The sequence below is a fragment of the Python bivittatus genome, unplaced genomic scaffold, assembly GCF_059951505.1.
Source record: "Python bivittatus isolate LINGU-HERP-01145 unplaced genomic scaffold, Pbiv_v1 ctg000080_np1212, whole genome shotgun sequence".
Classification (NCBI taxonomy): domain Eukaryota; kingdom Metazoa; phylum Chordata; class Lepidosauria; order Squamata; family Pythonidae; genus Python; species Python bivittatus.
In genome coordinates, this window is record NW_028277035.1 from 20,465,996 (window position 1) to 20,480,899 (window position 14,904).

A 14,904-nucleotide genomic window follows, 5' to 3' on the forward strand; every position below is an offset into this window, starting at 1 on the left:
ACTGGCGCAGAAGCTATACCAGAAATGAGTCTATTCTAATAATAATAATCTTTCTGTTTATTTATTGTGAGAAACACCTTGGAATATTTCCATCTAAAATAATACTGTTAGATCAGGTGTGTTGAAACATTGTTCCCCAGTGAAGTTAGCAAATGATAACTTTAAAATTATTGCATATCCTGATATTTTTCTTCTTTACAGCTGTTGGGTCACAAATGTAGCCCACAGGCTCCAATCAATTTTGGCATAATCAAACAATAACAGTAAAAACCTAATAATCTAATAACCCAAACTTAAATGTAATCAAACAGTAACAATAATAAGACAATGCACTAGATTTTGTTTCAAGCAGACCAGTTTCTCTTTTACCTAAGGTCCTGGTAACTAGCTAAGGAAAAGACGTGGGACTTGTTTCATGCAAAATAGATCTGCATCTTAGCACTGATTATAATGATAGGCTAGCTTCATTAAACATAGCTTATAACATAAATTTAAATGCCTGTCCAGTGGAAAATAATCTTGGTTAATTTAACACTTAAAAAGAATAAAAAAAAATATTTTCACACAGATAAATAATTCTAACAGCACTTCACCATATTTCACCAGGTAGAATCCTGAAATGGCCTGTCTTAAAGCTGGGAGAGTCTTTTTGTAATCCCTAGTGTAAAGGCCCATTTCTTGAGGCTTCAGAATTTCATGCTGTTCCTAAGGATCTTAGATGGATCCTTAATGGTCCTCCAGAAATTGCCATAGAATTGTAATTTTAAATGTGACTAGAAGAAAGCATAAATCAATGCATGTAAAACAATCCCATTTGTTTTTGATTTACTTTTAATTACGTTAACATGTAAAGTAAAACAATTTAGCTTTTGCTGTGGTTCCTCTCATTTTTTGAAGTGTAGCTATTCAGCATCCTCCCGCAAGGCCCAGTGTAGCCCTCAGCTTGAGAAAAGTTGTGTACTCTTGTTATAGTGTTAATCAAGCCCTTGCCTTTACTATCTGGTGATTTAATGAATGCAATCTTATTTTCTTTGAAAGTTGAAGAATGATCACTCTTGAAAAGTTGAAGCCCATATCTTAAACATCTGTTGTGTTGGTAGGAAACTAGAAGCTTGTTTTCTTCATAATCACTTGTTTTTTTTAAAATCCAGTGATGTCTGAATAACATTATCCTGATGACTTTTGCAGTCTAGTTAGTTTCACAAGCTGCATTTATGCCATAACTATTTTAAAGACTAAATGCTGTTTTCCAAGTGCATTCATGACATCTCTCATCAGATTGATTGTGCTTAAGTCTTTGGGATTTATCACCCTACCCCATTGTTTATTTTTCTGGAAAAAAAACTTGTACAATTTTAATGTGTGATTCGGAGATACTTATATAGTTAATCAAGAAAATGTTTTAAGTTTAATTTATTGCAATTCTGAGTGCATACATCTATGTGCACATCACCATAATTTGTTAACTAACCCAGTTGCTTGTACTCATGCATCATGATGCTCTATTAAGACTTAGAAATATGCCAATCCAAAACAGAGAAAACCCCACTTTGTCACTTAGTGCAATATGTGAACCCATCTTGTGTGCATAGGGGTGCAAATAGGTTTATAAATCTATTTATTTTATTAAATTTATAAGCCACCTGACTTCAAAGGACTATGGGTGGTTTAGCTTTTGAAAATGTAAGGAAGAATAAAATAGATTTTAAAAAACATGCAGATCAGGAAAAAGGAAAAACCAGCAGGGGCTCAACAACCATTCTAGCCTGAGGCATAGGAGAACAGTCAAATGTTCAGGGATGATGACAACAACATCAGGGCTGGAGTCATATGAATTCAGGGGTAGGGGGGAATAAATAAGATAATTTTACGCAGTTGTAATGAAAGTGATATTTTAGATTTAAAATAGATATTGTATTCATACAATTACTTCTTACATGATTTTTTTAAAAAAGAAAGCTAGCTAGAAGCCACAGAAACCTCACATGAGGATCAGGTGGTAAGGACATGGCACCATTTAGTGCCATATCAAAAGAGGAGTTTCCAGATGTTCTTTGTGCAATTGCTCTCATGGCCCATAATGGCTGGATAAGAGCACTGGTATGGATGGCCGCAACTATTCAGTCTATTCTGAAGGCAACTGGCCAGTCTGGAATGTTTCTGATGCTTATTGTTGACCTTTGTCTAATTTACAGGATGGCTTTCATGCAGTGGATCTGGTTAGTCTGCATTAGTGAATTTTTAGAACTGTTGTTTCCTCTTCCTTCTTTCTTCTCCTCCCTCAAAAATCCATATATGCTTGCAAATGGGCAGACACTCTTTCAGAAGCCGTTCACTCATAACCCTCTTCTAGCAGCCTGATGTACTTTCATTGCTCCTGTTGTCTCGTACGTGATGAATGATGAAAGTAACAGGCAAGACGCAGACTTGAAAGATGGTGTGTCTCCTTGTAAATAAATAAATAATCCCAATTCCCTCCCAAACCCCATTTTCTGACTGATTCTCCCTATTGGTGAAATGTCAGTCCTATATTAGAATCACTTTGCCCTAACACAAGCCTTACAGGTCCCAAGCAGTGCCAAAGAAAACTTGAGGCAAGTTTATTCTATCAATGGGAGACATTTGTTTTAATGCAAGTTTATCCAATGCATACTTCCTGAGCACAAGTCATTCATCTTACATGGAGCAATAATTGATCAGTGGAAAAGTCACCTAGATTGGAAATAAAGTGATGTGTCTAACTTGTTTTTTAACTAGAACAAAAGGCAGCACGAGGATTTGCAGGTATTTTCCTGCTCCAGTGTAAGTTGTTGAGGATATAAGTCTGGGAAAAAGTTCCTCCTCAGTGTTCTTGCATACAAAGCAACTTAATTCAATCTTCATTTATTAATATATATCAAGGACTCTGTGCATATTCAGCAGACCATAGTTTAGTCTTACATGAAATGGCAAAATGTCTGTAAAACTATAGCGTCATGGATTTTAAGAGAATAATTGATAAGGCTTTATTGGAATACAGGGAAACCTACTGAGAAATTGCTAACTTGCTTCTTCAAAGCAGTTTAAGATATCTTATTATGAAATGCCGTAACAGCTGAACAAAGAAAATGCTTAATATGACATAATGAACACTTTGGAGATACAAAGGAAACTGCACATCCACGTGCAAGGCTACACAGTAAACTATTTAGAAAAATGCTTTGAACAATGTCTAAAGACCAAATATTGGAATTATATCCCTTGATTTAAGATTGAAAAAAGTGATGATGTAGAAAAAAGGAATTGTAGAACTGTATGATTCAAAATTGGAAATGAACTTATACTTTTTCCCTATTAATAAAACAGGGCTTGATGTTTAGGTATCTAGAAGAATTTATTTACTTAGATTTAATTAATGTTAAATTATCTTGCATCTCCTCAAAGATATAATTTAGTATTAATCATTCATTGCTTGAAATATGTGTTGTAGCATTGCAGGTTTAAATGATGCACTTTTTGAAAGGGCAGATTTGGGGAATTGAAGTCCATGGATAAGATTAATGATGAAACAGTTCTCAGGACAATGTATAATTGTAAATGGTTTTTGAAAAGGGCAACATCAGTTGAACAGCCAGCCCAATATTGGAAATACTTGACTGGGACTTAGATGAAAAAACTCTAGTTTTCTGATGGGTTGAAAATGTTGAATACATGAGCTATTTAAAAAATGCTGTTTCCTATTATGTGGGTATGAACTTCAGTTCATCAACATTTATTGCTAAGAAATGATTACATTCATTTTTATGTCATTTGTTGACATTGAGCTTTACAGCATCAAAAAGGAGGTTCAGCCAAATCAATCCTTGTGATCAGTGGGGTGATAGATGTCGCAGCCGGATCACCCTCATATTACAAAAAAGAGGTTGTGAGAAACACCATTTAAGCTGGGTGGTTGTAAGGCAGTCATTCAAAAACTAAAAGAAATATGAAAGAAAGTGCAATTACAGTACAATTAAAAACCAGTTTAAAAGCCTGGGAAAATAGATGGGTGTTTACCTGGTGCTGAAATTATACTAGTGTGGGTGTTAGTTGAGTCTCTCTAGGGAGAGAATTCCATAAAAGTTCTCCATCTTCTAGAGGCCCACTTTAACCTCCTGGAGAGGACCTGGAAGAGGACCTCATTAGATGATCTTAAGGTACATGAGGGAGATAAGATTGAAACCCATACAAAGCATAAAGGGTCTTCTTCTGATAATGCAGTTCAGGGTACAGCCACAAGGCTTTCATTTTCATGACCAGTGGGGCCAGCAAGTTTGCAATAAATGAGTAGTATTGACTGGTGCTATGACAAGGCAGTTGAAGGCAGCTTGGAGAAGTGGATTAACTATTCTGAATGGTGGCATCTGCCCCTGAAGAATCTTCTTGTAAATATTCAATAAATTGTTGTCATCACTGTAAACTGAAGGGAACATTCTTTCACCTTCAGTGGGAATGGGATAATGTTTCACATTTTTGAAAGGAAGTTTTTAATTGGATGTCATTATATAACTAATAGAATATTAACTTGTCTCCAAAGTTAGGTTTACTGCGTATATTTGATAGTTAAATTAAAAAAGCAAATTAAAAAATAGCAGCAAAATAAAGTACTACTACATAATATATATATCCAGATAATATATCAAGGGATAGATGATATGGTAAGATTTAGTCTATAGCACTGCTTGAGAATTTTCCTGATAAAATTCATTGGCTGATAATGCAAAGAAACACGACATTCTCCATGATGGAATGGTGGAAAAGATAAGCATCCTTGTAACACTCTGTTTCATAAATTGTGGAAAACGTCAATGTACCACTATCATGTAGATTTTAAATTAAATTAATAAAATTGAGAACAAATGCGAACAGTAGGTAGGGAAGTAGGGAGGTGGATGCATGGATGGACAGTTGGATGAATGGATGGATAACTCTGAGTGGCTAACAATAGTTAAAAGCTATATAAAAAGAAACAAAATATAAAAAAACATAAAAACATATATACTGTACATAATCAGCAGCTGAAGTACACCAACCATTCAACATGACCACTGTACAGGCTCTACCACACACTCAGACCCCCAAGCCCGGTGGCAGAACCACGTCTTTAAGGCCTTGCAAAAAGACAAGAGGGTCAGGGCCAATCTGGTCTCTGACAGAAGGATCTCCCAAAGGGTGGGTGCCACCACAGAAAACACTCTTTCCCAGGGCCGTGCCAGATGACATTCCATAACATGTTTATGCATGTTTCCCTAGTGTAATAAATTAACTATTTATTTGATTTATACCCCATCTTTCCACTCTGGTGAATTCTCAGATAGGCATCTGGTAAAGATATTCCCTAATACACTTTTTAACTTGCAAATCTCATTGCAAAAGTACAGATTTTTGCAATAAGATTTGCTGTGTGTCAAAAGTACAAAATTCAGATTTGAAGTAAACATTTTTTTTGTATGTTTATCCATGATTCCCATTGCACAAACGAAGAAGCATAACAAAGCCCCAACTTCTGAATTATGCTCCCCTGACTAATGATGTGAAAGTCCGCCTATCTATTGCAACACTGGGGGCATTATCTTGGTTAATTCCTTTATTTCAAATAGTTCTTTTCCTAGCCTTGTTTTTATGTAAGCTCCAACCTGTTCTTTAAAGGCCAAAACTGTCATTGTTTTTAGTAGTTACAGATAGTCCTCGAGTTACAACCATTTGTTCAGTGACTGTTCAAAGTTATGGTGGTGCTGAACAAATTGTTGTTACACCAGTCCTCAAAGCTTCAGCCATTGCAGCGCCCAGAATGTCACACAATCAAAATCAGGCTCTTGGCAGCCTGCCTGCACCTGTGACCACAGGGGGGCTTCAACTCTCCCCATCTGGCTATCCCCCCCATCTCTGCCCTTTTGGTCATCCTGCAGCCTGCCTGCACCTGTGACCACAGGGGGGCTTCAACTCTCCCCATCTGGCTATCCCCCCCATCTCTGCCCTTTTGGTCATCCTGCCAGCAGCATTCCTTGGTGGCCGTGGTGGGGCTGGGGCTGAAGTAGAGCCCCAGGGCCTTCAGCAGACTTAGCCATCCGCCACTGCCCCCAGGCCTCTACTTCAGCCCCAGAGCTGTTGCCACTGCTGTCAAGGAGGGTTACCTCAAGTCCTGCACTGAAGCCAGCCACACCAGTGCCACAGTGCAAAGCCCCAGCTGCCCCCACTGTCCCTGCCACCCTGCATACCACTTGCTCTGCTGGCCCTGCCAGCCTGGCCGCTCTGCAGTTGCTGGCCCTGAACACCCTGCTGGCCCTGCTACCATGCTGGCCCTGCCACCCTACTGGCTTTGCTGCCCCTAGCTGACCTTCGCTGTCCTCCTCCCGCTGCTGATGAGGCACATCCAGCCTGGTCCTATGGGAGGCAGCTGCTGGCCATGCCAGGCCTTCCCAAGACCGCTTGTGGTGTTCTCCAAATAGTGCGGGCTGTTCTTATGATGCGTTAGAAGACTTCTGAGGCCCTCTAAAATCTCAAGAGAAGGCTGTGCCCACCGTTCTCCAAATTGTGTGGATCATTCTCGTGATGCTTCGGAAACTGAGCTCAGGGCAGCAGGGTTGGCAGGGCAGCAGGGCCAGCGAGTGCAGGGTGGCAAGACCGGAAGAGGTGGTGGAGTGCAAGGTGGCTGGAAGGGCAGAGATGGGGAGGAAGATGGGTGGGTGGGGGGAGTTGAAGAGAAGGCAATCCTTTAACTTAATGAGGCTCAGGGATAGGAAGGGACCAAGCTGGGAGTAGCTTGGATTGGGATGGGTTCTCACCTAAAGACTGGTGGGATTCAGTTAACGATGGCAACAGGGAGTGGTGGGATTGCCATCAGTGTGATGCATTGATATGACATTGTGCTTTACAAGCGCATCACTTAGCGATGGAAATTCCAGTTCCAATTACCGTCATAACTTGAGGTCTACCTGCATTTTCCCATGAAAATGAAACTTGATCTTGCATTTATCATTTTAACTTCTCTAGCCAATTAGTTCCTTTGTCTGAGAGATTTTGTTCTCAAAAACACCACATTCTTGTGCCTTTTGGAAACAATGTTAAGGATATATATAATTATAAATTATATATAGGCTTCCCTTGAATTCCATCTTTTACTCTGAAAATTAATTATACAGAAAACTAATTATATAGATAATCAGATTATTCAGCAGTGTCCTGCTAAATTATCTGAGGGCGGATGTAGGGAAGTTTGGCCAAGAGCAAAACAGAAATCCAAGGTAATTACTGACCATCTGCTTGCTTGACTGCAAGATCTCACTAATAGCTTTCTTGGTGATAGTGCCTCAAATTTATTAAGGTTTTTGAATAAACTTTTCTTGGGTGTTTAAAAGCATAGACAAAAAACACTGCTGAAACTTGGAGGAATGGAGCTAACCAACTGGTGTGCTGAACCTGGGCCTCAGGGAATATATATCTGTTTCCACTCACACAACTCACTGTAGGTCTGTACTGTGGGGTTTGTCAGTTAACCAAATAGCTGGAATACCCCTTGGGTCTTCCACATATAGTAATCTGAGTCCATCAGTTGGCTGTGCCCTCTAGTGATATCCCTATCTAGGTATACAGATTGGTTGTTCAACCATCTATCAGTATTTCTGCTGTTCTGCATTTACTGTATTTCCACTCAATCACACACTCCATCGTATCATGTCTAGCCATGCACCAATGTCCAGGTTATACCCTTTATGTTCTCTAATTAAAAATATACATATGAAGACTAAGAATCATTCCACGCTTCACTGTATGTTGATTTTTCTTTTTTAAACTTAGATTTTAATAGATGGTTATAAAATCCAGCATCTTATTCTCAGGGAAAGAAATGGAAAAAAAAAAAAAAAAGGAAAAAGGAGAAAGGAGAAAAGAAGTGCAAGGAGAAATGTTTTCAAAGACAGTGCAGTGACTTCCTTTCTGAAATCTGATTTCAAAATCTCATAACCAGCTGCAGTGTCCTCTCAGAGTCCAGAAGCTCTTACTTAGTACTTTGTTGGCTTCTGGCTGCCAGGACTGGATAGAGAAGGGATAATTGGTGATGATTGTTTGATCCCAGGGGATGAAGTAGTCAAATTTGCCTTCTTTCTAGGCTTCTCTCTCATTTGAATTCTGGCCTCCAGTGTCACATCTCAACTCATCCCTCTCATTGTTTCTCCATACTGTATATGAAATGGGTTCTTGTCCTCTTTTTTCAAATAACTTTTTCTCCATATGCCCAAGTATTTTCCTAATGACTGTAGTCAGTTATTTGTGCTTCAGCGTATTATAGTTAGATTATACCCTGATATGTACCTGCTAAATCTAAAGAAAGTGTGAATAGGGAGGGGAATAAGTGAGAGAAGAAGCTTCTCTATTCCACCAAAAGGCGGTCTTGTATAATTATAGGAAAGCAATGTAAGAATTAATGCTTTTGACCTGACTTCATTCATTATGCATATCAATAAAGAGTTCAGTTAGAATGACCTAGTAATGATATTACTGAATATAATAAAGAGGGCATAGAGTCCCACAAACCAGTTCACAAATGGGGCACTCAATTCTAGACAATTACTGTGGGGATCTGTATCAGTCTACCCAATCAAGAAGTTTGTACTGTTCTTCAGATGGCAAATGAAATCAGAGAGGCATCTACAAAAGAGAGAGTAAAAATAAATGATTTTGTAATGTTCACACAGACCAGAAACATTATATTTTTGGATGTGACAAGTAGATCAAATTTCTAGGCTCATGAAATGATTCTGCCTTAGAAAAACTACTAGAGAAGATATGGCCTTGGATTGGTCCTAAGTAGAGCCCAACAAGGGGAGAAAAATAGTGAATAAATTAGAAACTGTGACAGTGCTGTTATATTCAACATGAATTGGCTTATGCTAGATTTCTATGTCAAGTATGAGATGATTCTTATTATAAATAAATCCTTCAAAAGCTTGGGCCCCAACTGCCTGGGCGGGGGGAACAAAAACAAAAACAGCTTCTTTGCAATACAGTAATCCAAGAGCTGCAATCTTCCAATGAATGCCTTTTATGTTTGTTGCTGTGGAAAGAACTAGGACTTTTTGGTGGCAGCTGAGCATTATGGAACTCCTTCCCCCACTGGTTGGTGTGATCTTATCTGAGATGTTTTAAGAGAAACCTAAAAACATATTTTTACACCTTAGATTTCCCACAATAGCAGCTTCATTTTAATCTGCTGTTTGGTCTTTTAATCCTGATACTGTGTTTTTATGGTGTTCTATGATTTTGTGTTTTTTTTTTTTTTGGATTATGTGATCTACATGGTTCAATTACATGGTTATAATGTTAAAAATGCATTATGATGCTAAAATTCTTATTTTTAAAAATTTGATTACTTTTAGTTTTATTTGTAAGAAACCATCATTGGCTGACTTAGATGCCTGACTTTGAAAGCCTACACCAATGTAGTCATCATAGGCTGACTTTGTTGGCTGAGTTTGGTATGTAACTATCCAAAATAAATGAATAAATATTGACCTTTATTTAAAAAAAAATGTGAAATCTACTCACGTTTGATTTCAATAGATTGGTGAACAGAAAGTTGTAAGAGAAAGTCAAGAAGTATCTCAGGAATATTTGGAGCTCATTACAATGACAATAATAAATGCAAGGTAGAATGTATGCCTTAGACCCAAGGAACAATGGTACACAATCCAACCACATGCTAGATCACATGAGCAGCTTCAGAGAACTGACTAGTGGGGGGAAAAACCTTCTCCTGCTTCAAAAAATCTTGCTCAAATGAGGTAACAGAAAATAACATAGTCTGTTAAAAAAAAAAATGCAGACAGTTGTAAATAAGATGTAAAAAAAAAAGACGTTGAGGATGATAGGAAAGAACATACCTCATTGGAGAAGAGATGCATGAAAGAGAAATTGTGGAGAAACAAAATGAATTCTTTGTTTCTCTCTTAATTGCTGAGAATTGAAGACTTGATAAAAAAAAGTTTTGTAGTTGTATTTTTCATTGTTGTTTTTATAATTCTAAATGTTTAGCTTTTTGGGCAGAGGTTGAAGGGTATTTCAGAGGGGCCTCAACATTTTTCTTTTTAATCTAATGGACTATGGCCCCACTCATGATTTCCCTCTTTTCATCTTCCTCCCATAATGTTCTTGTAAATTTATATTGGATTTAATTGTGTTATCTTTGTATTTAGAATGGCATCACAAATTACATCATAGTGGTCTGGTGGAGGATAATTTATAAATACAGTGGTACCTCGGGTTATGAATTTAATTCGTTCCGTGACTCTGGTCGCACCCCGAATTGGTCGCACCCTGAAGCAAATTTTCCCATAAGGTTCAATGTAATTACCGTTAATCCGTTCCGGCGTCCGCAGACCACACAGCAGGGCGGAAAAACAGCCACGGACCACATGGCAGGGCAGAAAAACAGCCGTGGACCATGCGGCAGGGGCGGAAAAATGGCCGCGGACCACGCGGCAGGGCGGAAAAATGGCCACGGACCACGCGGCAGGGCGGAAAATGGCTGCGGACCATGTGAAACGGGCGGTAAATGGCCGCAGACCACGTGTCACGGTGGAAAATGGCCGCGGATCTGGTTCGTAACCCGAGGTAAATTTTTGCGGCCGGAGCTGGTCGCAACCCGAAAAGTTCATTAGCAGAAGCGTTCGTAACCTGAGGTACCACTGTAAACATACAGATGAGTATATATAAGAGGTGCTTTGTATTTTAAAAATGAGCATTTTAAGAAGGCCTGATACATGTCCCAAGAACTGAGCATTTTCTAGAAGATCATTTGGAGCTATACTTAACTGGCAGATAAAGTATTTAATATATTGGGTAGTTTTTGAAAATCAATACCTTATCCTGTAACATGCAAGGATAATTATTATTTGGAAGTGAAAAATTAGATTTTAAATGCTAAATCTGCCAAAATCAATATAGCCAACTACCAAACTCTTTTATTCTCAATGTTAAAAAAAACTACATTATTTATTTGGGTCCACATTTTGCTTGTGATGTTTCTCATTGAAAAATTAGCATGGGATAATTGGAGAATTTGACAATAATTTACTTGCATATGTAAGTTTCAGCTGAATTTGAAAAGCAAGAAGTTATTCTTCAGTGGTTTGCCTGGATTTTCACTTTAGTTTCAGGTGCCAAAAATACAGCTTTTTGGAAGTGAACACTGCAGTTAGGTCTCAGCATGGACTGAGTCTTTGGACCATGCTGTGAAAGTAACTTGAAATTTGGAAGCTCTTGGCTTATTAAAGTACAAAGAAGCAGATGTGTTCAGTAAATATTTTGGTAAGTTAGTAGCTTTATGGTATTTCTACAGACCTGTTCTTTAGTACAACCTGCACACTTAACATGTTCGTACTTCGCTAGGATGCACTTAAAATCTCCTTGGATTATGTATTATTAGTGTTCCTCTCCTTTGTGTATTTCCAGCTAGATTTCTGCTGCTGAAAATACCAGGCAACTGATATGTACCCCAACTTTTTTTCCATTATTTTTTTACTTTCACCATCAAGCATTATTTGAATCCCCAATGTCATTTTTTTCAAATTCATTTCAAGAAATTCTGTTATAAAGGAGATCTTACTTTCTATTCATATATTTAATTCACGTTGGTTCCAATCTATATAAACTTCCCTGAGAATGAATTCCACAGGACTCAGTGACCCTTGCTCACAGTACCCTTCCATGCTCTCTCCAAGGCCTCAAATGTACAAACATTTTCTGGTTTCTCCGGTTTCTTGCAAATTATGACAATGTTTATTGTATGTTTGGTTTTAAAGATACTTGTAAATAGCCTTCTCCAACTTGCTACCCTCCTGGTGCTTTGGTTTGGAACTTTCAGAGTTTCCAGAAAATTGGCCCAATCCTCTGGAGGACGCTGGGTCAGAGAAGATGCTTTGAAATATGATGACATTCATTTCTATTACTGCACAGATTTAAGGACACACTCACATACTTGCATATTAACACATATATGTAAGTGTAAAATATAGCAAAAGGGCAATGAAAGTATTTTTTCACATTTTTATATGATATGTGACCTTTAGGTGTGGTAAGTTTTTCTTTTTAGATAATATCCATTTTGAATTCAAATGAATAAAAATATAAGAAACTGAGAAGAACCTGTGTCCAACACTGGAACACCTAATGGCCATGCATGTAATGCAATGAGACTTGGGTGATATATTCAAATACTTAAGTTGTATACACAAAACAGCTAAACAGAAGGAACAGCATGACCTTTGGAAGCAGTATTCATTTGCTCCTAACAAATATATAGATTTTTCACATTTGGGAGTGTGAAATAATGTTCTTAAACACTGATGTTCTTTCAGTTTTCAGCCTTAACACGTATAGAATTGTGTTCACAAAGAGGTGGTCTATGATCAACAAAACTTTCATTGGGTCTAGTTTAGGTTGAGGTCACAAACTTCAGAAGGGTGAATTTGGAAATATGTGCCCGGGGAGAATTTGGTCTGGTCTTACTTTTAAATCTAAATCAGGGATTTTCTGGAGCAGTGATGAAATAGAAGTAATCTTGTGAGAAAGGAAAAAACGCTGAATTAATTTAGGCTGTTCGAAGCAGGTAAAATCCCTTGAACCAACCCACACTTTATGCTGTACTTTCTGTTGCGAGTGCCAATTAATTATGGTAAAATAAGTGCTTTGCAGTAAGCAGTTGTATGGCACCTTTTATTTCCCAAGTTTCAATAAAGCCAAATAAGAAGACTTGAGATGAGGCTTTTAATTAACAGAGGTTTTATTGGCCAAGGAAACCTTCTGGATGGCTCAAGGAGTGTTGCCCAGAACCACACCTTGTAAAGCAAGCAACAAAGATTTTATAGGCATATTCAGATGAATTCAGATAGTACATCCCCTCATATCCATACAAGGGAATTTTGGGATGACCCAGGGAAAAGTAAAGGTGGGCCTAAAGAGGTGAATCTAAGTTTAACTTTTTTCTTCTGGTTATCAAGGAAATACCTAACTTCTTTGGAATTTGGTGCCTCTGCCTGCCTGGTACGAATCTAATTTATAGCTTACTTTTTCAGTCAGGCATCTGGCTAATTGCTTCTAAAGGAAATGGGGTGGGGGAATGTTGTGCTCTCTTGGAAGGCAATCAGGCATTCAACAAAGAGATAAGGTGGGGGAAAGAAATGCTGTGCTCTTTACAAAGCAAGTTAATCCTTTGTAAATAAGATAAAGTGTACTATCACATGCATGCCCACACATTATGAGAGAGTGTAAAATTGTGTATCAAAACAATGCCCTTCACAGTGAACAGTTGTTCATTAGAAAACATTGCACAGACATCATTTCCTTAGCTCAAGCTGCCATTGGCCCGATAGTTAGAATCTGCTTTTAAGAGGCTTCTGTGAATGTGTTAACTGTGGCTTTAGGCAACTCACAGGCAAGCAGCTGTGCAGTTCACTGAGCACTAAAGCTATAAATGTTAGCGTAATGCACAGGTAATGATAATGACTACAGTAGTGCATCATAGTAATTTGCTAGTACATTGATTTTTTTATAGTGCTTGCTTCAAGGGTGGTGAAGAAAACCACATAAACCACACCTTGAATAACCTAATTAAAATAAACGCATATTTACTCCCTGCAGATTCGTTACAACAGAAAGATTTATCATCTTGTACCCCACAATGCTTAGATAGATAGTTTTGTTACCAAGAGTTTCACAGAATCTGCTACTCCATATAACAGATTGGAAGCTGATCTTGCATGGGTAAAACTGCTGCATGCTGCAATAATTTTGTATACTTCAAATACAAAACATATATTTTTACTATCACCTGAATTTTGTGATGACCTCTAAGGGAGAAGCTTAGGAAAGAAAATGTAAGTCCTTTCATTTACTCATTAACTTGGGGTGCATTGGGCACTCTGATGTTCATATTTCTTTTAAATGAATTTGAAACACGGTGCTTATCTGTGTTGCCTGCTTGTCATGTCACCACAGTGGGCCAGCCACCATTTCTGGAGGACAGAAACAGACAGTGTCAAACTCTGCTAATTCCATACTCAACCACAAAGTAGAACTTGTGGTACATTTTTCAGCTCTACTTCTAAAGCACACTTTTCCATGTTGTGTTGCCTAGAGCACTTCTCTATGTCTGGGATAGCTTGATCCAGTTTGTCTGGGCTAACCCCAGAAATTCATTAGCTATTTTCACAGAGGCAAGAAAGCCCCTTCAGTTGAGTCAATGCTTACATGGTCTCTAGTACCTTTTGGGACTTTTTTTTTCTAGGAGTGCTATAGTAGCACAATGGCTACAACACTTGTCTTATAAACAGAAGGTTGCTGATTATTCTGACTTTGATACTTTCCCTGTGGTTTTTTTTTTTTAATGTCCATGGTGCACTGCTTCATTTTATTTTCCAGATTAAAAAAAATCAGTAAAATAATAAATAAGCAAAACATTTGAAGTGTGGCAGGTTGGCATTGTTTCTGGATGGGATGTTTATGATTTCTGAAATTCTGATGGGCAAACATATGTTGATGACTGTCATCATACAAAATCTGCAAATGTACTCTAAATATTAAGAATCTTTTGCAGAAAGGAATACAGGTAGTTCCCGGATTAATAACACCCAGTTTATGGATGACCCATAGTTAAGAATGGAGCCTATTGTAGCAAAATTTAAGTTAATTACACAATGATTTCAGTTAAATACACAATGGTTCAAGTTAATTACACAATACCACTTATACAGTATTATACAATAATACTGTTCTGGCTAATATACAAATCTGACTTAAGTTCAGACCTTGGGAACAGAACTCATTCTTAAACTGGGAACTACCTGTACTTTGGGTTCTGTTTATTCCTGTAATTAACCACTTTGAGTGGCA